The sequence below is a fragment of the Balaenoptera borealis genome, assembly GCF_965194805.1.
Source record: "Balaenoptera borealis genome assembly, chromosome: 10".
NCBI lineage: Eukaryota > Metazoa > Chordata > Mammalia > Artiodactyla > Balaenopteridae > Balaenoptera > Balaenoptera borealis.
The window spans coordinates 54,578,630-54,599,039 of NC_138874.1; the positions used below are offsets into that span (position 1 = coordinate 54,578,630).

General features: G+C 43.6%; 1 protein-coding gene across 4 annotated transcripts in view; it reads left to right on the top strand.

The window, feature by feature from the left end:
* Nucleotides 1-20,410, top strand: part of STOX1 (storkhead box 1) — a 52,158-nt gene that overhangs the window by 10,088 nt on the left and 21,660 nt on the right. The window lies entirely within an intron of this gene.

Genomic DNA, 20,410 nt, shown 5'->3' on the forward strand with positions numbered 1-20,410 from the left:
GTTTCTCCCATGTCTGCCATGAGTGGAGTCTCCAGCACTGGGTATATTTACATGTCTGTTGCTCTCCAAGGGAAAGCAAACTATTGAGTCATCCTTGAGTTTCAGACACTTCCATTCTTACCTCTGCTGCTGGCTGAGGGATGAATGTCCCAGAAAGTTTGGTGGTCAGCTCCAGACTGTTTGTTTTAAAACATGGTCATCTTCCTTCTTTCATTGTACCATGCATTGAGCCTCTTAAATAACCCTGTGGATCTCACATGAATTACTACTGAAGAACACCAGCACAAAATTATCTTCAATTGCAGACAGCAAAATTGAGACTTGAAGAGTCACTGAAAGCTGTGGTTTAAAGTTTCCTGATCACCCAAAGCCACTTTGCTTAGTAGAGAAAACTCAGGTTCAAATTCCTGCCCTGCCACTTACTAGCTCTGTGACCTTGAGCTAAATACTTACCCCTCTCAGCTCTGTTGTCTTCATGGGTACAAATGAGGATCTAATAGCTGCTTTGCAGGTTATTTTGAAGATAAGGTACCTGAGGCATTCAGCCTGTGCCTTGTCCAGAGTCAAAGTCAGGAAAGCAACAAACACACGGGAATCTTTAGCACGGGAAGAAAATGTGTGTCTGGATTCTCATTCTCTCAATAGCCTATCTCCGCTGGGACCTGTGCTGATTATTGCTGGTCTGGCACATGTTTATGGTCAAGATCTCTGTCTGTCCTTTTGTCGTGTGCTTCCTGTCCTTTGTAAGACCCTTGGTGCCGGTCAGGTCCACAGCCCTTTGAGCCTTACCTCAGATCCAAAGGGTGCCTGGTGCTGTAGAGAGAGCCCTGAACTGGGATTCCGATGCCTGAGTTTGGAACTAACCCTACTGCTAAGTTGCAGGGAGCCTTCAGGTCAGTCACCTCATTTCTCTGGGCCGCTGGGTCTTCAGCAGTCCACTGCTCAGTTTGGCTTTGTTGACTGGCTCAGGTTTCCCAACCCCTGGCTTGGCACTAACCTGTGGCTAGATCAGCCTGCCAGTCACCTGTGTCAGGAGGCCCAGCGAAGAACAGACAAAAGCTCACATTGAAGTTGCTTAAGATATTTTCCACCATCAGGGAAGTTGCACCTTCCCCTTATTCCTTCCCAGACATCCTGATTCTTCCATAGCATCCCGCTTTGCGAAGCGTCTGAAGTCGCGAGGCTGTTGGAGCGCTCCATGCTGGGCCTCCGTGCTCGCACAGTCATTTGTTAGGTATGCGTTGAGCCTTTACTGTGTGCCTGGCCCTGTGCACACACGATTCAGAGGGACAAAAGGCTCATGCCCTGACCTCAAGGAGCTCATAGACTAGGGGTCAGATGGACAAGTAAGTGATACAGAATCGTATGGAGCAATAGAAGGACAGCTGACCAAGAGTCCCATGCATGTGTGCACGCGTGCATGTGTTTCCAGGAGAAAGTGATGCCTGAACTAAGATGGAAAGAATAAGTAGATGTTAGCTTGATGAGAAGCACATTTTAAGAAGAGGTGGGGAGAGGGCATTTGTCCCTGGGCATGGCCCACATGAGGAACCACAAGCAGCCGAGCACAGCCAGAGCATGGAATGGGAGGTAGGCAGTGACATGAAGGGCCTGGAGAGGGGCTGGCCTGTGACAGGCCTTGACTGCTATACTGAGGAATAGGAATGTGGATTTAAGCCTGAGGCCACTGAAGAGTATCAAGCAGTAGAGTACATGTATGTGTGTGTGATTACTTTCATAATCCTATTTAAAATGATACAATGTAGATGTTTCCCAGCCTTATGTGTGTATTATCTTCCATAGAGACTGTTGCCTGCACTGGCGGTGCCTTTGACGGGGTTACATAACCCCTGTGGTCCACTGCAGTTTATGCCGTTGGTGCTCATTAAGTGGTTACTCTGTCATCTGAGTAAGGCCGTAGAAAGAGCCCAGAGGCCATGCAGGACACCCAAGATCTAACCCTCTGTCACTAATCTGATGAATAACCAGCTTCTCATCCAGTCCTCTTGGGGCCTCGGTTGCCTTGTCTGTTGGCAAGCCTTCTACCTTCCCGTTCTACTTCACAGCATTGGCATCAGGCTCAAATGAGATACTATTGTGAAAATACTTTGTAAAGTACAAAGTACAAGCACCAAGCTATGTTTCCATTTATTTCTTATCTTTCATCAATGTTTTCAGTGTACAAGTCTCTCACATCCTTAGTTAAATTTATTCCTAAGAATTATATTCTTTTGGTACTATTGCAAATGGAATTATTTTCTTAATTTCCTTCTCAGATAGTTCCTTGTTAGTAAATAGAAAGGCAACTAATTTTTGCATGTCGATTTATATCCTGCAACTTTACTAAATTTGTTGATTCATTTTAACAGTTTTTTTGTGGGGTTTTTAGAGTTTTCTTCATATTTGATCATGTCATCTGCAAATAGATAATTATACTTCTTCCTTTCCAATTTGGCTGACTTTTATTTCTTTTTCTTGCCTAATTGCTCTGGCTAGGAGTTCCAGGACTATGTTGAATAGAAGTGGTGAGAGTGGGCACCCTTGTCTTGTTTCTGATCTTAGAGGAAAAGCTTTCAGTTTTTTCCCATTGATTATGATATGAGCTGTGGGCTTTTCTTGTATGGCCTTTATTATGTTAATTTAATTAAGGTTAATTTAAGGTAATGTTCATGGAATGGAGAACTTAATATTTTTTAAATGTCTATGCCACCCAAAGTGATCTACAGATTCAGTGCGTTCCCTATCAAGGTCTCAATGACAACCCTGAATAGCCAAGACAATCTTGAGAAAGAAGAACAAACTGGAGGTATCACACTCCCCAATTTCAAACTATATTACAAAGTTACAGTAATCAAAATGGTATAGTACTGGCACAAAAACAGACACATAGATCAATGGAGCAGAATAGAGAGCCCAGAAATACGCTTATATGATCATTTAATCTCTGACAAAGGAGGCAAGAATATACAATGGGGAAAAGACAGTCTTTTCAATAAATGGTGTTGAGAAAACTGAACAGCTACAGGCACGAGAATCAAACTAGACTACTTTCTCACACCATTTACAAAAATAAACTCGAGGGATTTCCCTGGTGGTCCAGTGGTTAAGACTCTGCGCTTTCACTGCAGGGGGCACGGGTTTGATCCCTGGTCAAGGAACTAAGCTCCCACATGATGTGTGGTACAGCTAAAAAAAAAAAAAAAAAAAGAAAGAAAAAGAAATGACAAAAATAAACTCAAAATGGGTTAAAGACTTAAATGTAAGACCTGAAACCATAAAACTCCTAGAAGAAAACATAGGCAGTACACTCTTTGATATCAGTCAAAGAGCATTATTTTTTTGAATATGTCTCCTTAGGCAAGGGAAACAAACTACATCAAACTACTAAGCTTTTGCACAGCAAAGGAAACTATCAACAAAATAAAGAGGCAGCCTACTGAATGGGAGAATATACTTGCAAATGATATATCTGATGAGGGGTAATATCCAAAATATACAAAGAACTCATACAACTCAACATCAAAAAAAAACAACTCAATTAAAAAATGGACAGAGGACCTGAATAGACATTTTTCTAAAGAAGACATACAGATGGCCAACAGACACATTCAAAGATGTTCAACATCACTAATCATCAGGGAAATGCAACCAAAACCACAGTGAGATATCACCTCACACCTGTCAGAATGGCTATTATCAAAAAGACAACAATGGGAATTCCCTGGCGGTCTGGTGGTTGGGACTCAGTGCTTTCACTGCTGGGGCCCGGGTTCGATCTCTGGTTGGGGAACTAAGATCCCACATGCCATGCGGTGCGGCCAAATTAAAAAAAACCAAAAAACAAGTGTTGACGAGGATATGGAGAAAAGGGTACCTTGTGCACTGTTGCTGAGAATGTAAATTGATACAGCTACTATGAAAAACAGTAGGGAGGTTCCTCAAAAAATTAAAAACAGAACAGCCATACCCTCCAGCAATTCCACTTCTGGGTATTTATTCGAAGAAAACAAAAGCACTAATTAAAAAAAACACTAATGTTCATTGCAGCAGCATTTACAATAGCCAAGATATGGAAGCAAACTAAGTGTCCATTAATAAATGAATAAATGAATGAATAAAGAAGATGTGTATATATATATATATATATATATATATACACACACACACACACACACACATATATTCACAATGCAATTTTACTCAGCCATAAAAAAGAATGAAATCTTGCCATTTGTGACAACATGGGTGGACCTAGGAGATATTATGCTAAGTGAAATAAGTCAGACAGAGAAAGACAAATACTGTATGATTTCACTTACATGTGGAATCTAAAAAACAAAAAAATTGGGAATTCCCTGGCGGTCCAGTGGTTAGTACTCTGTGCTTTCACTGCCAAGGACACGAGTTCAATCCCTGGTCGGGGAACTAGCATCCCACAAACCGTGCTGCATGGCAAAACAAAACAAAACAAAAAATTAACAAGCGTCACAAAACAGAAGTAGACTCATAGATACAGAAAACAAACAGATTGTTGCCAGAGGGCAGGGGGTTTGGGGGAATGAATGAAATAAGTGAGGGAGACTGAGGTACAAATTTCCAGTTACAAAATAAATGAGTCACAGGGATGAAATGTACAGCGTAAGGAACATAGTCAATAATATTGTAATAACTTTTTTTTTTTTAAGGGAACTTTATTTATTTATTTATGGCTGCGTTGGGTCTTCGTTGCTACACGAGCTTTCTTTAGTTGCAGCGAGCAGGGGCTACTCTTCATTGCGGTGCGTGGGATTCTCATTGCCGTGGATTCTCTTGTTGTGGAGCACGGGCTCTAGGCACATGGGCTTCAGTAGTTGTGGCACGAGGAGGGCTCAGTAGTTGTGGCTCGCGGGCTGTAGAGCGCAGGCTCAGTAGTTGTGGCACACGGGCTTAGTTGCTCTGTGGCATGTGGGATTTTCCCGGACGAGGGCTCGAACCCGTGTCCCCTGCATTGGCAGGCGGATTCTTAACCTCTGTGCCACCAGGGAAGCCCTAATATTGTAATAACTTTCGTGACAGATGGTAACTAGACTTTGGTGCTGATCATTCTGTAATGTACAGAAATATTGAATCACTGTGTTGTGCACCTGGAACTAACACAGTGTTGTAGGTCAATTATACTTCAATAAAAATATAAATAAATTGGGACTCCCCTGGTGCTTCTACTGAAGGGGGTGCAGATTTGATCCCTGGTTGGGGAACTAAGATCCCACATGCCATGTGGCACGGCCAAAAAATGAAAAAAAAATTTTAAAAATAAATAAATAAATTTTAAAAACTTTAAAAAACTCAATGGCATTTTTTTAAAGAAATGAACAAACAAAAATTCTAAAATTTGTATGGAATCACAAAGGACTCTGAATAGCCAAAACAGCCTTGAATGGGAAAAACAAACCTGGAGGCATCACACTTTCTGATTCTAATGTTATGAAACTACAGTAATTAAAACAGTATGGAACTAGCATGATGGCAGACATAAATACCTGGAACAGAACAGAAAGCCCAGAAATAAACCCACACATATATATAGTCAGCTGATTTTTGACAGGTGTTCTAAGAATACAAAATGGGGAAAGGATAGTCTCGTCAACAAATGGTGTTGGGAAAACTGGATATCCACGTGGGAAAGAATGAAGTTGGACTCTTTCCTTACACCATGCACAGAAATCAACTCAAAATGGATTAAAGGCTTAAATATAAGACCTGAAAGTGTAAAACTCCTAAAAAAATAGAGAAAAACCTTCATGACAGAGGCCTTGTAATGATTTCTTGAATATGACTCCAAAAGCACAGGCAGCAAAAGCGAAAATAGACAAGTCGGACTAAAGCACAAACACCAAATATTAACAGTTGCTTTGTTATCTTTGGTGTTGATCGTGGCTGGGGTGTTTGTGTGTGTGTGTGTGCACACATGCACTTGTGAATGTTTTTATATTTTTAAAGTATTACTTTTTTTTAAAGTAGCTGTTATTTTAATTTGATTTTAACTTAATGGGTTGCTTAGGTAAGCACTACATGTAGATATGTCCTTCCTGATTTTTACATAAATGTTAGCATATTACATGTATCTTTTTTTCTTGGAAAGAAAAGATTTCTAAAAAGGTCATTATAAAAAGTGAAAGTGTAAATGCAAAGATGTTAATCACGTTGGTCTAAGTGTGTGCAGAAACACTAACTCTGTGACTTGTAAATAAGTATTATGTGAAAGAGAGTTTCCCAGCCAAGTTAGTTTGGAAACCACGTTTAAACAGGTTTCATTACTGCAAAGACTTCTGGGAGACCTTGGTATGCTGACTGTGTACATCCAGGAGGCAGGAGAAAAGTCTAAGTGCTCCAAGTTTATTCTACCGTGGAAACTTCTTTTGCCTATTTCCTTCTGGTGGAGATGTTTGAGGCGTTCTTGGGAGACTCTGGGTTCCTATGAAGCATCTCCCTGTGGAAGTAGTTGATCAGCTTATTGAGTAGGTCCAGAGGCCTGTCCTACAGAGGGCCACTGTGTGTGAGCAGCAGTGATGGGGGGATAGAGAGAGACAAAGTAAAAACTGCCAAAGCATCCCTCCCCTAGGCAGGTATGAGTATTGAGGATGGAGGATGGGGCTGGGCCATGGGGAGCCATTTGAAGAATATTAATCATGTGACCTGGGGCAGAGTTTTCCCAGCACTCTGATCCTGCAGTCCTTTCCTTATAAATGTCGGTCACCATGCTTGCCTTGCTCCGAAGTTGTTGTGGGATTTGGATGCGGAAATGCCCTATCCAGGAGATGTTATACCCTTCCAATGCCCCCCCGCCCCCCCACACACGATGGAGGTTTCTAGAAGGGGTAGAGTTTGCCTTTCTTGAGTTCACAGGTTTCCTGGATCAGAGGGCGTTCAGTGGCCCCCTGGAGGTTCAGCTAAATTATGCTGGTAGGAAAGTCAGACTTTAAGCTTTTACAATGCAGAGAACTCTTTAGATCAGCTAAGTTTTTACAGATGAGGAAACAGAAACTGCTTGCCCAAGATCATTTGCAATATTAAGCTTGTTACATGATAATTGACTTCAAAAATTCATCTGTTGGGGAAAAAATGTGCAAAATGATCCCCTTCTTGTTGATATAAGGTACCTACCTAAGGCTCTGCACCATTTCTTTAACAGTTAACTAAGGATAGGAATTCCCTTGTGAGATTCTTTAAAAATTACAACAGCTCTTGTCCCCTCCAAGTCTAAGACCATCAGTTTTAACTATTCATTTGATGGAAGGGTCTAGCTATACAGAATTTTCCATGGCTGATTAGTCTTGCATAAGTGCAGTTACTTATAAATTATATTTATTTATTTAAAATTATTTATTTATTTATTTATTGGCTGTGTTACGTCTTCGTTGCTGCACGTGGGCTTTCTCTAGTTGAGGCGAGCGGGGGCTACTCTTAGTTGTGGTGCGCAGGCTGTTCATTGCGGTGGCTTCTCTTGTTGCGGAGCACGGGCTCTAGGTACTTGGGCTTCAGTAGTTGCAGCACACGGGCTCAGTAGTTGTGGCTCGCGGGCTCTAGAGCACAGGCTCAGTAGTTGTGGCGCACGGGCCTAGTTGCTCCGCGGCATGTGGGATCTTCCAGGTACAGGGCTCGAACCCGTGTCCCCTGCATTGGCAGGCAGATTCTTAACCACTGCGCCACCAGGGAAGCCCTATAAATTATATTTAAAAAATGAAATATTTGCCTTCTTTTCTGGGGGTTCAGTGAGGTGTAATTTACATACAGAAAAATGAACCTTTTTAGGTGTACAGGTCTGAGTTTTGACAAATATAAACAGTTTGTAATCACCACCACAATTAAGATATAGAATATTTCCATCACCACCCAAATTCCCTGATGACCCTTTGTAATCAATCCCATCCTTCTACCCCTGACTGTTGGCATGTGCTGATCTGATTTCTGTCTCTGTAGGTTTGCCTTTTCTGGAATGTCATAAATGAATCATACAGTGTGTAGCCTTTGTGTCTGGCTTCTTGCACTTTGGATAATGCTTTTGAGGTTCATCAATGTGTGTATCGTTAATTCATCCCTTTTTGTTGCTGAGTAGTATTCCATCACATAGATGTTCCACAACATGTCCTAGATGATGGACATTTAGGTTTGCTTACAGATTTTAGTGATTATGAATAAAGCTGCAATAAACATTTGCTGACAGGTCTTGGTGCGGCTGTATGTTTTCATTTTTCTTGGGTAGGTACCTAGGCATGGGATTAGAGGGCTGTTTTCCAAAGTGACTGTACCATTTTGTATTCTCAACAGCAACGTATGAGTATTCCGTTTCAGCTTTGATATTGTATTTGATTTGGTTTGATTATTTTTGGCTATTCTAATAGGTGGATAGTGGTATTTCATTGTGTTTTTACTTTGTATTTCCCTAATGCATCTCTTCATGTGCTTATTTGCCATTTGTATCTTCGATGAAGTGTGTGTTAAAATCTTTTGCCCACTTAGCAAAAAAAAGTTTGTTTTTTTCCCTTATTGAATTGTAGGAGTTCTTCATACATTTTGGATATGTCTTTTATCAGATACGTGTTTTGCAAATGTTTTCTCCCAGTCTGTGGCTTGTCTTATTATTATTTCTTTTTACCAGAGTCTTGGGAAGAACAGAAATTTTTAATAAAATCCTATTTATCAATTTTTAAAAATTGTGTGTTTGTTGTGACCTATCTAAGAAATCTTCGCCTAACTGAAATCACAAATATTATTGTCCTATGTTTTCTTTTAGAAATTTTATACTTTTAGGTTCATGTTTAGATCTATGGTTGCATTTCATGTAAATTTTTGTATACAGTGTGAGTTATGGATCAAGGCTTATCTTTTTTTTTTGCATATGTATGTCCAATTTTTCAAGAATCATTTATTGAAAAGGCTGTCCTTTCTCCGTTGAATAACCTTGGCCCTTTGTCACATATCGGTTGACCATGTGTGTTGGTCTATTTCTGGACTGTATTCTGTTCTTTTGATCTATATGCTTATCCTTGCACTAATGCTACACCATCTGGATTACTGTAGCTATGTAGTAAAACTTGAAATCCGATATTGTCAGACTTCCAACTTTGTTTCTTTTTGTTTTGGCTATTTTAGGTCCTTCCCCTTTTCCATATACATTTTAGACTCATCTTGTCAATTTCTACAAAAAAAAAAAATCCTGCTAGGATTTTTATTAGGATCGTGTTAAATCCATGGATCAATTTGAGGAGAATCCACATCTTAACAATATTGGGTCTTCTGCTGTATGGACACAGTATATCTCTTTATTAAATCTTCTTTGTGCCTGACTGTTACAAATGTCAATTTTGACCTTTGACTTATGGAGTCTTTGAAAGCCTTCTGTGAAACCAAATGGCTTCTAGATACCAAGGAGTAAGCAGTGCAGGTACATGAGGTTCTGGAAACCCCAGAAGACCCATTTAAATTCTCGAGGGGCACAGAGGCACTGAGGATCAAAAAGGGACAAATCCCTTGGGAAGAATTAGAAAATTCATATCAACTGAAAGGAAAAATATTTTGAAAGGCAACAAAGGATGACCCCAGTTTAACATTTAAGAGCATTAGCAGATACATGTTTGTTGTGGTGGCTTGGGTTGTTGGGGAATCTGTTGTGTCAGGTCTGGGGTGGGTTTGGGGATTGGAGGGTAGACATATTCTCAAGTCTTCTTTTCCTCTGCCTGTATCCTCCCTGGAATTGATCAAGACCTTTCCTTTAGTTGTTTATCAAGGACCATGCTAGGGCAGCTCTGACCTGGGTGTCAGGCAGGGAGGGCACAGTGAAGGGTGATGAGTCTCCTTGCCCCAGGAGCATAGGCTGAGCAGCATTTCCTGCACTGGAAAAGATATCTGTCATTTTTCTTTTTTCTTTCTTTCTTTTTTTTTTTGAGAATTTTATTTTGTTTTATTTATTCTCTGGTGGCACAGTGGTTAAGACTTAATGCTCCCAATGCAGGGGGCCCAGGTTCGATCCCTGGTCAGGGAAATAGATCCCACATGCATGCCGCAACTAAGAGTTTGCATGCCACAACTAAGGAGCCCGCAAGCCGCAACTAAGGAGCCCTTGAGCTGCAACTAAGGAGCCCGTCTGCCGCCACTAAAGACCCAGTGCAACCAAATTAAAAAAAAAAAAAAAAAAGTTTAAAAACAAAATTTTTGGCCACGCAGCATGCAGGATCTGAGTTCCCTGACCAGTGATGAAACCTGCACCGCCTGCATTTGAAGCGCAGAGTCTTAACCACTGGACCACCAGGGAAGTCCCGTCTGTCATTTTTCTACTCATATCTCCTGCAGGGCAGAGGCAAGGAGCCCACCCCTATTCCCTACTAATCGACCATAACTGAAAGGTGCTAATTCCAGCCAGACTGCAGCCAGGTCAGGCGCAACCCAGCTTTACTTCCCCTTTCCCCTAAGACCAAGTAAAAGGATCAGACTGAAGAGAACCGGGGCACTCAAGGCATGTCCCCACCTTGTTTTTGGGTGTGTGAGGCCTGTCCCATCTGATTGGGCTGTACTCAGAAACAGAAAGCTAATTAGGGTGGAAGCTTAGCAGGATGAGGTAGGTATGTTTGTCCCTAGAATTTGTTTCATGATTGTTTTTTCATCACTGTTCTCCAGATTTTGATTCCTACTGGAATACAGGTTGAAAAATTACCAGCAAGGAGCAGTTTTGATGTTTGCTTTATTTTGTATGTTTGTTTTTTTATTTGTCACAGCCTTCGCCAGAATCTGTTTCTCTTAAACTTCCCATCATCTGACTCTCCACAATGCTAAGAAAAGAGAATAAAGAAATGGTGTGCCCTTTCAGTGGTAATTGTGTGTCACATAAAATGGTCCATCTCTGGAGAGCAATAGCATTTGGTGATGGTGCTTTTCAGAAATCCCAGGGCTGTGTTTTGTCCTTAAAACTGAGCTTAATTGTCTAGACCTGCAGTTGCCCATAGTTACATTAACTGGTTGAAAGCCCTGGTAATAAAAATAACTTTTTTTTTAGTATTCTGTTATAACTGAATCAAAGCGCTGTAGAGATTAGTGGTTACTTGTGCCTTTATAAAGAAAGTTGAAAACAGTCTTTTCAAAAGGAAGCCTGGTTCTCGAACCCAGGGCACTTCACAGGTGGTGCCTTCTGTTTCTGGTCTTACCCTTTCATCCCACACAGTGGATTAGGCCATTATTTTAGGGCATTGTTTTCCAAAGTGTGGCATGTATAGCGTTGGTTGTGGTAACAGAATTTGATATAGATAGACATTTAAACATTAAACATTTTTTTAATGAACTAAGGCATACCTTCTACTTAACAAATGGCACCGATTTTCTACTTAAAGTAGGAACAGAAAGTTTCCCCAGTAATTATAGTAATACAGTTGATTTGGAGATAAATATTATATATGTGGATAGGTCCCAAATCTCAAAGGGGACCCAAATGATTTATCTCTAGGAAACAATGGACACTAGGGTTTCTAAGACACTTAACTTTTCTTTTTTAAAATTAATTAATTAATTAATTAATTTTTAGCTGTGTTGGGTCTTCGTTGCTGCGCGTGGGCTTTCTCTAGCTGCGGCAAGTGGGGGCCACTCTTCATTGCCGTGTGGTGGCTTCTCTTGTTGCAGAGCATGGGCTCTAGGCGTGCGGGCTTCAGTAATTGTGGCACGTGGGCTCAGTAGTTGTGGCGCACGGGCTTAGTTGCTCCGCGGCATGTGGGATCCTCCCGGACCAGGGATCGACCCTGTGTCCCCTGCATTGGCAGGCGGATTCTTAACCACTGCACCACCAGGGAGGTCCCGACACTAACTTTTCAGCTTCACTAAACTGTAGGGAAACCCCTCATGGGTTTTGTGTTGCACAAGTTCCTTTGGAGTTCAATTCTGTGTTACACACTCATTTTAAAGTTGACACTTTATCAGTAGCTGAGATTCCATGACATCTTGTTTATTTATACTTAGACTTTTATGTTGTTTTTCCAGTTACACAGGTTGGAGGCATAGAGAATGAGGGGAAAGCAGGAAGGGTGAGAGGTGTTTTTTCCTTCTGACACCTACTAATTCTCGGATTCTCTGCAGATGCCAACTGGGTGTTGTGCAATTAGCTCTGGGTAGTTACTGTCAGATTCCACAGGTTTCAGTGTTCAGTCCCACAAGACTGTCCCCACTTCAGACGCCAGTTGAAAGTATTAGGTTCCCAGGTTACCAGCACTTCTGTCCAACTTGGCTACAAAGTCAAGAGTTCCTACCACCACCCTCCCCAGGCTCAATAATTTGCTAGAACAACTTAGAACTCAGGAAAGTGCTTTACTTACTGTTACCAGTGTATTATAAAAGACACAACTCAGGAACAGCCAAATGGAAGAGTTGCATAGGAGGTATAGGAGAGGGGTTCAGAGCTTCATGCCCTCTAGAGCACCAACCCAGAAGCTCTCTTAACTCTGTTGTGTAGGAGTTTTTATGGAGGTTTCATTACATAGATATGATTTGTTAAATTATTGGCCATTGGTGATCAATGCAGTCTCCAGCTCTTTACCCACCCCCAGAGGTTGGGGAGGGGGGCTGAAAGTTCCAGGCTTCTAATCAGGGCATGGTCTTCCTGACAACCAGCCTCCATCCTGAGGCTATCTAGGGGCCTGCCAATTACCTTTATCACTCAGGAATTTCCACAGGTTGTAGGAGCTCTGTGCCAGGAACTGGGGACAGAGACCAAATATCTTTCTGGGATATGATAAGGGGGAACAGGTTTCCACACGAAGTCAAACGCAACTCCATCCTCATCCTTGCAAAAAGGATGGAAGAGGGAGCCTCAACATTCTAGGACCTTTGACCGCACCATTAGTAAACTTAATCATGTGGGTCTTGACTCACTTTCTAATGTAATTGTCCTCCAACTGTGGCAGTAAAAAGTCATTAAATTTTAAAATCTTTTGATTAGAGCATTGTTGGTTTTTTAATATCCATCTTTATTAATTTTATCTAGAATGCACACATGTGGTATTCTGGGTCAAAGACAGATTATTCTTTCATCACTTTAAATATGTTATCACACTGCTTTCTGGCCTATATTGTTTCTGGTGAGAAGTCAACTGTTAATCTGTTTGGGGCTCCCTTGTATGTGATGGATTTTTTTTTTCTCGTTGCTTTCATGATTTTGTTTTTGTCTTTGGCTTTCAGTGTTTTCTTTCTGATGTGTCTATGTGTAGAATTATCCTACTTGAAGTTCTTTGAGCTTCTTGGATGTATAGATTATTTCTCAGCAAATTTGGGAAGATTTTACTACTACTCAAATATTTTTTTTCTGCCCCTTTCTTTTTCTCCTATCCTTCTGGTATTCCTCCTTACACATAGTCTGATGCCTTTAAAGGGGTCTTACATTTCTCTGAGCCTCTGTTCATTTTTCTTCATTTTGTTTTCTGTTTTAGGAATGTTTATGTAATCTCTGTTGATCTAACCTCAGGTTCACTGATTCTTCTGCCAGTTCAAATATACTATTGAGCTCCTCTAATGAATTTAAAATTTTGATTATTGTACTTTTAAAATTAATTAATTAATTAATTATTTTTGGGCTGCGTTGGGTCTTTGTTGCTGCGTGTGGGCTTTCTCTAGTTGTGGCGAGCGGGGGCTACTCTTTGTTGCGGTGCGCGGGCTTATTGCGGTGGCTTCTCTTGCTGAGGAGCACGGGCTCTAGGCACGTAGGCTTCGGTAGTTGCGGCACGCAGGCTCAGTAGTTGTGGCTCACGGGCTCTAGAGCGCAGGCTCAGTAGTTGTGGCGCATGGGCTTAGTTCCTCTGCAGCATGTAGGATCTTCCCTGACCAGGGCTCGAACTCGTGTCCCCTGCATTGGCAGGTGGATTCTTAACCACTGTGCCACCAGGGAAGTCCCAATTATTGTACTTTTTAACTCCAGGATTTTCATTTAGTTTTTAGTTTCTCTTTATCAACAGTCTCTATTCAGCAAGACATTGTCTTCATACTTTATTTCTTTAAGCATGGTTTCCTTTAGTTCTTAGAACATATAATGGCTACTTTGACATCTTTAATTTGACATCTGGTTGCTTTCATAGGCAGTTTCTGTTTCTACTTTTTGCTTGCATATGGGTCATGGGTTCCTGGTTCTTGGCATGTCTTGTGATGTTGAAAACTGGACCTTTTAGGTAATATAGCAACTCAGGATACAGATTCCTCTTTCCCCTCTCCTGGACTTGTGTTTGCTTTTGTGACTTGACTAGGCTATATTAGTGATGTCTGTTTCCCCTGCAGCATGAAGCCTTTGATATTGCTTCTCAGAGAGTGCAGCCTTGGTCATGCACATAGTCCCCCTGGGATGACAGTGGTTTTAGCAGGGCTCTGTTTGTCTTTTGTCCTGATCTCTTAGTTGTCTGCTTCATTTGGTATTACACCACTCTTTTTTTTTGGCTGTGCCATGTGGCATGTGGGATCTTAGTTCCCCAACCAGGGATCGAACCGATACCCCCTGCAGTGGCACTGTGGAGTCTTTTTTTTTTTTTAATGTTATTTATTTATTTATTTATTTATTTTTGGCTGTGTTGGGTCTTCGTTGCTGCGCGCGGGCTTTCTCTAATTGTGGCGAGCGGGGGCTACTCTTCGTTGCGGTGCACAGGCTTCTCATTGCGGTGGCTTGTCTTGCTGCAGAGCATGGGCTCTAGGTGGGCAGGCTTCAATAGTTGTGGCACACGGGCTCAGTATTTGTGGCTCGCGGGCTCTAGAGCACAGGCTCAGTAGCTGTGGCGCATAGGCTTAGTTGTTCCGAGGCATGTGGGATCTTCCCGGACCAGGGCACGAACCCACGTTCCCTGCATTGGCAGGTGGATTCTTAACCACTGCGCCACCAGGGAAGCCCTAGCTCATTATTCTTTTTTTTTTTTTTTAATGTTTTTTTTTTTTTAAATTTATCTATTTTTGGCTGTGTTGGGTCTTCGTTGCTGCACGCGGGCTTTCTCTAGTTGCGGCGAGTGGGGGTTACTCTTCGTTGCGGTGTGCGGGCTTCTCATTGCGGTGGCTTCTCTTGTCACGGAGCACGGGCTCTAGAGCGCAGGCTCAGTAGTTGTGGCGCGTGGGCTTAGTTGCTCCATGGCATGTGGGATCTTCCCGGACCAGGGCTCGAACCCGTGTCCCCTGCATTGGCAGGCGGATTCTTAACCACTGCACCACCAGAGAAGACCCCTAGCTCATTATTCTTAAGAGGAGCTGTCTTTAGGAGTGCCTTTAGGCTTGAACTTTCCTACACACTTTTCAAATAAGGTCCGTTCCTTTGGGAAGTGCTTTGAAACTTTTTCTTATGGACTGCCTCTCCCTCCTGGGCAAAATGAGCCACTGCTCTGGGTGCTGGGCACAAGGAGAAGACCAGCTTGCTTTCCCAGGGTGGAACCTATGCCCTGTGAGTGAGCTGGGGTGAGCGTGGTTGGAGTCCCAGAATTCTTGGGCTGCTGTTCCTGGGATGGAGTCAGGACGGGGTGGGTAGAGACTGGGTAGAGGAAGGGAACCCCAAATCTCTCAGCCACACTCACCAGGAATTTAAATTTAGCCTCTTTGGCTTGGAGTTGGAGGGGATGGAAAATGCTGGCAGCTTACCCCTTCCAGCGAGATATGGTAAACCTTGATTGGGAGCTGAAGAGAGGGAGCCCTGACTTCTTGGCCATATTTGCCTGAAGTGGGACTTTCATCAAACTGAGCTGAAGTGGAGGGACACATGGGGGAGGGAGAAGGTGGTGGTCCAATTGCCACAGACTCTCAATTCTCTTACCAAGTTTTACTAGATTTTCTTGAATGAATGTTTCCTTGTTTGGTGCATGCCCTTAGAAGAATTTCCAGAGACTTTGAATAGTGTTTTATGGTTTCCACCAGCTTTGTTTTGCTAGGAAGTGGTCCATGGAGTTCTTCACACTGACATCCCGAAGTGGAACCAGGTTAATTATTACTTACATAACAACTACATCAGTCCTGGGGCAGCTCCATGAGAAGCAGTTGGAAAAACCTCCCACACAAGTGGCTGCACATTCCATAGGTGTGGGAGTGAGAAAAATTGATTTTCCCTGCTTATACACAGAAGTTAATTGCCCCTCCTTCCCTTCCTGAAAGGAGAAAAACCTTTGCTATTTGGAGACAGGATGGAAAGCACTCTGGGTTCTCTAACTTTTTGCAATGTAAACACATCTTTCCAGGAGTCAGATAAGCTCCAGTTTTTTGACCTAGAGATGTCTCCAAGGTCCTGGGCCTCATTTTCCCTTGAAATATAAACACATACCTCCAGAGTTGGGTGAGTCTGTGGAGTTCACTGTCTGTATAGTTGCAAATTAATTTTCTAAGACTTGCTCTTAGCCCAGGATCCCAAGTTTTCAGAAAATTTATTTAAAAAACCCCAACTCTGCAGAAACACAAAACTATTTTCTCTCTACCCCACGTTTCCACCTCTGGTGTTTCTCCAGAGTTGGCTACTGGTAAATTGTCCCATACCATGCCACTCCATTGGTCATTTTGTTTTAATCTGACCAGTGGGAGCTAGGACTAAATCCATCGGGTTTGTCTTATATAACTTTATTTTTGGCTGTGTTGGGTCTTCGTTGCTGTGCGCGGCCTTTCTCTAGTTGTGGCGAGCGGGGGGCTACTCTTCGTTGCGGTGCGCGGGCTTCTCATTGCGGTGGCGTCCACTGCACCACCAGGGAAGTCCCTGGGTTTGTCTTAAACAGCACTTACCCAGCAGAACTCCCAAGGGCAGAATGAGGTCAGTCCCATTGTATTGGTCTTAGTTTCAGCCTCCAAGGCTCCTCCTGGTTTTAGTCAGTTGAATGCATCTCATTTACCATAAAGGTCTACCTTAGAATGTGTGGTGGCTTCCTCAGGTTTCTGTACTAACGTTGCCTACCTGGCCCAAGGCACACACCCAGGTAGAGCAGGATATATTAATACTTAGCACAGACTTTGCCATGACCTGCAAGAAAGAAATCTGTGGCAAATTCTGTCATCCATATCACTGGCCCCCGTGAGTTGCAGCTGCCCTGAATGCCTTTGAGGCTGAGGCAGGGTCATGAATCACATCAGCTAAAGTGAGGATAAATTTCATACCATTTTTCTAACGGAACAACTCACATTGGAGGTAAGCTTCCCACAGAGTACATATCTGAGGGCTACTTGGTCTACCTGGGGTATTTCCTTAAAGAGCATCTTTTGTGGTTTTTCTTTGGCCACGTGGCATGTGGGAACTTAGTTCCTCGAACAGGGATCAAACCCACGCCCTCTGCATTGGAAAGGAGGAGTCTTAACTACTGGACCTCCAGGGAAGTCCCTGGGGTATTTCCTTAAACCCTTGAAAGTTTCTGATAACCATCTCCAAATGTAAGTCAGTGTTTTTACCAGAGATAAGTTAATGCCTGCATTTCATGCATACAGCCCCAGAGGGCACACAGGGCACCCCTGGAAACAAAGAGTTTACAATTATTAGGGCCCCCAAGTGAGACTATACATCAGTTAGGCAGCACAAGTGGGCAGGATGCCTACTGGGGCCTCCGACCTCCCACCAGTTGATAAGTTTGGGCACTCTGCACTTCAGCCCAAATAATTCAGCTCAGTTCAGTTTTCAGTGCAGTTTCAAGCAGTCCTGCTTGCTCGTGCCACCAGTGCATCTGTTCCTGCGGTGCAGGTGACATCTGGAGGTGTTCTTCACGTAAGCACAGGAGCCGGGCCCGTCCCCTCCTGTCTGGTCAGTGTCAGGCAGCGGTCAGCTGGAATTTGGGAGTGTTCATAGCAGCAAGGAGGGTGGGTAGGAAGGGGGGCGCAGGGCAGCTGGTCGGGAGAGCAGCGAGGGGCGGCCTCCTTCCGGGAGGAGGGCTCCAGGAGCAGATTCTGAAAAACAGAGATTGGTCATCCCTGCCCCCACCGTGCATCTCCCCGGGTCTGAAGTTTTCCCTTCCCTTGCTTTTTTTTTTTTTTTTTTTTTCCCTTCCACTGTTACAAAATCTGTGTGTCTCATTACTGTAATTTCACAGGTTTCTTCCATCCTCCTCCTCTCTCACCCAGACCTTTCCTCCAGGAGGGTGGGTGCAAGAGAGGCAGAAAGCCTCCCCACAGAACGTTTTCACACAATTTAAACAGACTTAATTATTAAATCTAAATCTTCTAAGACCCTTTTCAGGCAAGCTGATCTGGGGTTATTGTTAGGGGACAGGGAAGAAGATACATTATGTCCAGAAGAATGGTCGGGGCAGAATTTTGAATTAAAAAAATTTTTGAAATAGATCTATACACGGCCCCTGCCCTTAGAGGGAGGATCAGCCCTCCCTGGTGAAGGCTGCATTGAAGAGTCAAGCTGCCGTACTGAGGTGTAAGGTGAAAGGTGAGTCAGACCAGCAGCTGATTGGTAGTGACCACTGCCCGAACCAGAAAAGGCACAAATCACCCCGACAGCAAAAATCAGAAAGACCGAACCCAAAAAGCCAACAGCAGTGAGATCTTCCCAAGGGGGTGGATGGGCCACGCTTCTTGTGGTTTGACCTTCCTCGTCTTGCAGCTTCCCTAGGAGTCCCACCAGGAAAGAGTCAGGCTTTCCTGATCGGCAGTGACCTCTTCAGAGGACAGGCCTTTCCATAGGCTTCTGTGTGCTGTGCAGACAGGTCCACAAGCATTCATGGTCCATTTCCACAGCTCACAGCCCCACAAGAGGGTGTCTTTCTTCCAACAGTTTCAGAGTCCGAGTTCAGCTCACGGAGCAGGGAGACCACACTTCTTTTCAGCTTAGCAGAGCGTGAAACCACAACAGGCTTCATTCAGTGAGCCTGGCCCAGGCAATTGAGGGAAACCTTGTGAATCCATGATTCCCTCTGACCCCTCCCCAAACCAGCAGCTTTTCCTTGCTTGGGGCAGCAGAGGGGATAGCTGCCCCTTTCTTGTGCAAAGCTAAAACGCTGCTTGGCTAGCAGGGCTTTTCTTGCAAGGACTTTTTTTTAAAGCTCCTTTCACCTGTCAGTCACAGAGTTGACCCACAACTTCATGATACACAAATGGGTGATCTGATTTCCGCAAGAGCTCACGAGCAAGCTTAAAAGCCACTTTTCAAACAGGCATGTATCTAGGAACCATTAAGTGTACCTTAATCTGGAAACTGTCTCCCTTCTCCTACTCTCTTGGTGTACTCCCTTTCCTAAAGCAAACATCGTAGCCAAAATCCAGTACAGGGACTTGTTCTGTCTGCCACACCTAGAGTCCATTAAGATTTCAGACCTCCAATTTGATGGTAAGAAGCCAGCAGCTTTCTCCTCACTGCCAGAACCTCTGGGTTAAGAGGAGATGATCCCTCTCAAGCACTTATGACAAGCATATAACATCCAGATCAATTTCTGCCATACAGTTAGAGGCTGCGGCAAAGAAACCAATGCAAAGCCATTTTTAAACTCTTTTTTCCCCACTGCAAAGTTTTGCACAAACTCCTAAACGTTAAAGTCAGCATTTACAGGGATAAAAGTCACAGCTGCAGGGAGAAGCTGTTTCCTCACAGCTAGTGGGGAATGCAGAAGGGAGGCAAACTGCAAGCTGCAGGGTGGCATTTTATTTATTTATTTATTTGGCTGCATTGGGTCTTAGTTATGGCACGCAGGCTCTTCGTTGCGGTGCATGGGCTTCTCTCTAGCGCATGGGCTCTCTAGTTGTGGCGCACGGGCTTAGTTGCTCCGTGGCATGTGGGATCTTAGTTCCCCGACCAGGGCTCGAACCCTCATCCCCTGCATTGGAAGGCAGATTCTTAACCACTGGACCACCAGGGAAGTCCCAGGGTGGCATTTTAGAACAGTGCTCTCCTTTTGCCCCTTTGGCCTATGTGAGAAGGCTCCAGGACTTTTCTGCTCACTCACCGAGGTTTTGCTCTGTATTCCTCAGTATCTCCATTCACCCCATGTCCCATGTCCCCTCCCCACATGGCTCCATGGTGCTGGTATCCAATAGAGCTCTCAATATTCCAGTCTCCCATCCACTCCCATCTCCCCCTGTGTAAAGGGACTCGTGTAGTGTCTTCTGAAACAGGAAGATCAGCTGGGGTAGAAAAGGAGCTAAGGATCGGAGGGGAGCAGAGAAGTGTCTTCAAGATAGCAATGCAGACTCTGTCCCTGCGGTACTGGGCAGCTTAGCTGTGTGGTCCTCCTAGACTTGCTCTGGCTGTGGAGCTAATTACCTCCCTCCTCTCCCCCTGTGGGAGAGAGCAGCCTAAGCTTCTCCTGTCCCACCTAGAGTCCACCTTTAAGAATTTCAGGGTCCAGTCAGAGGAGAGAGCAAAATCCCAAAGTGCCATTAGGCTGCCGTTTTTCAAGCCTATCTCCTAACACCCGGCTAACAAACTTCCTAATCCTTTCAACAGACCTGCTTCTGGTTCCCATGGATCTTCTTC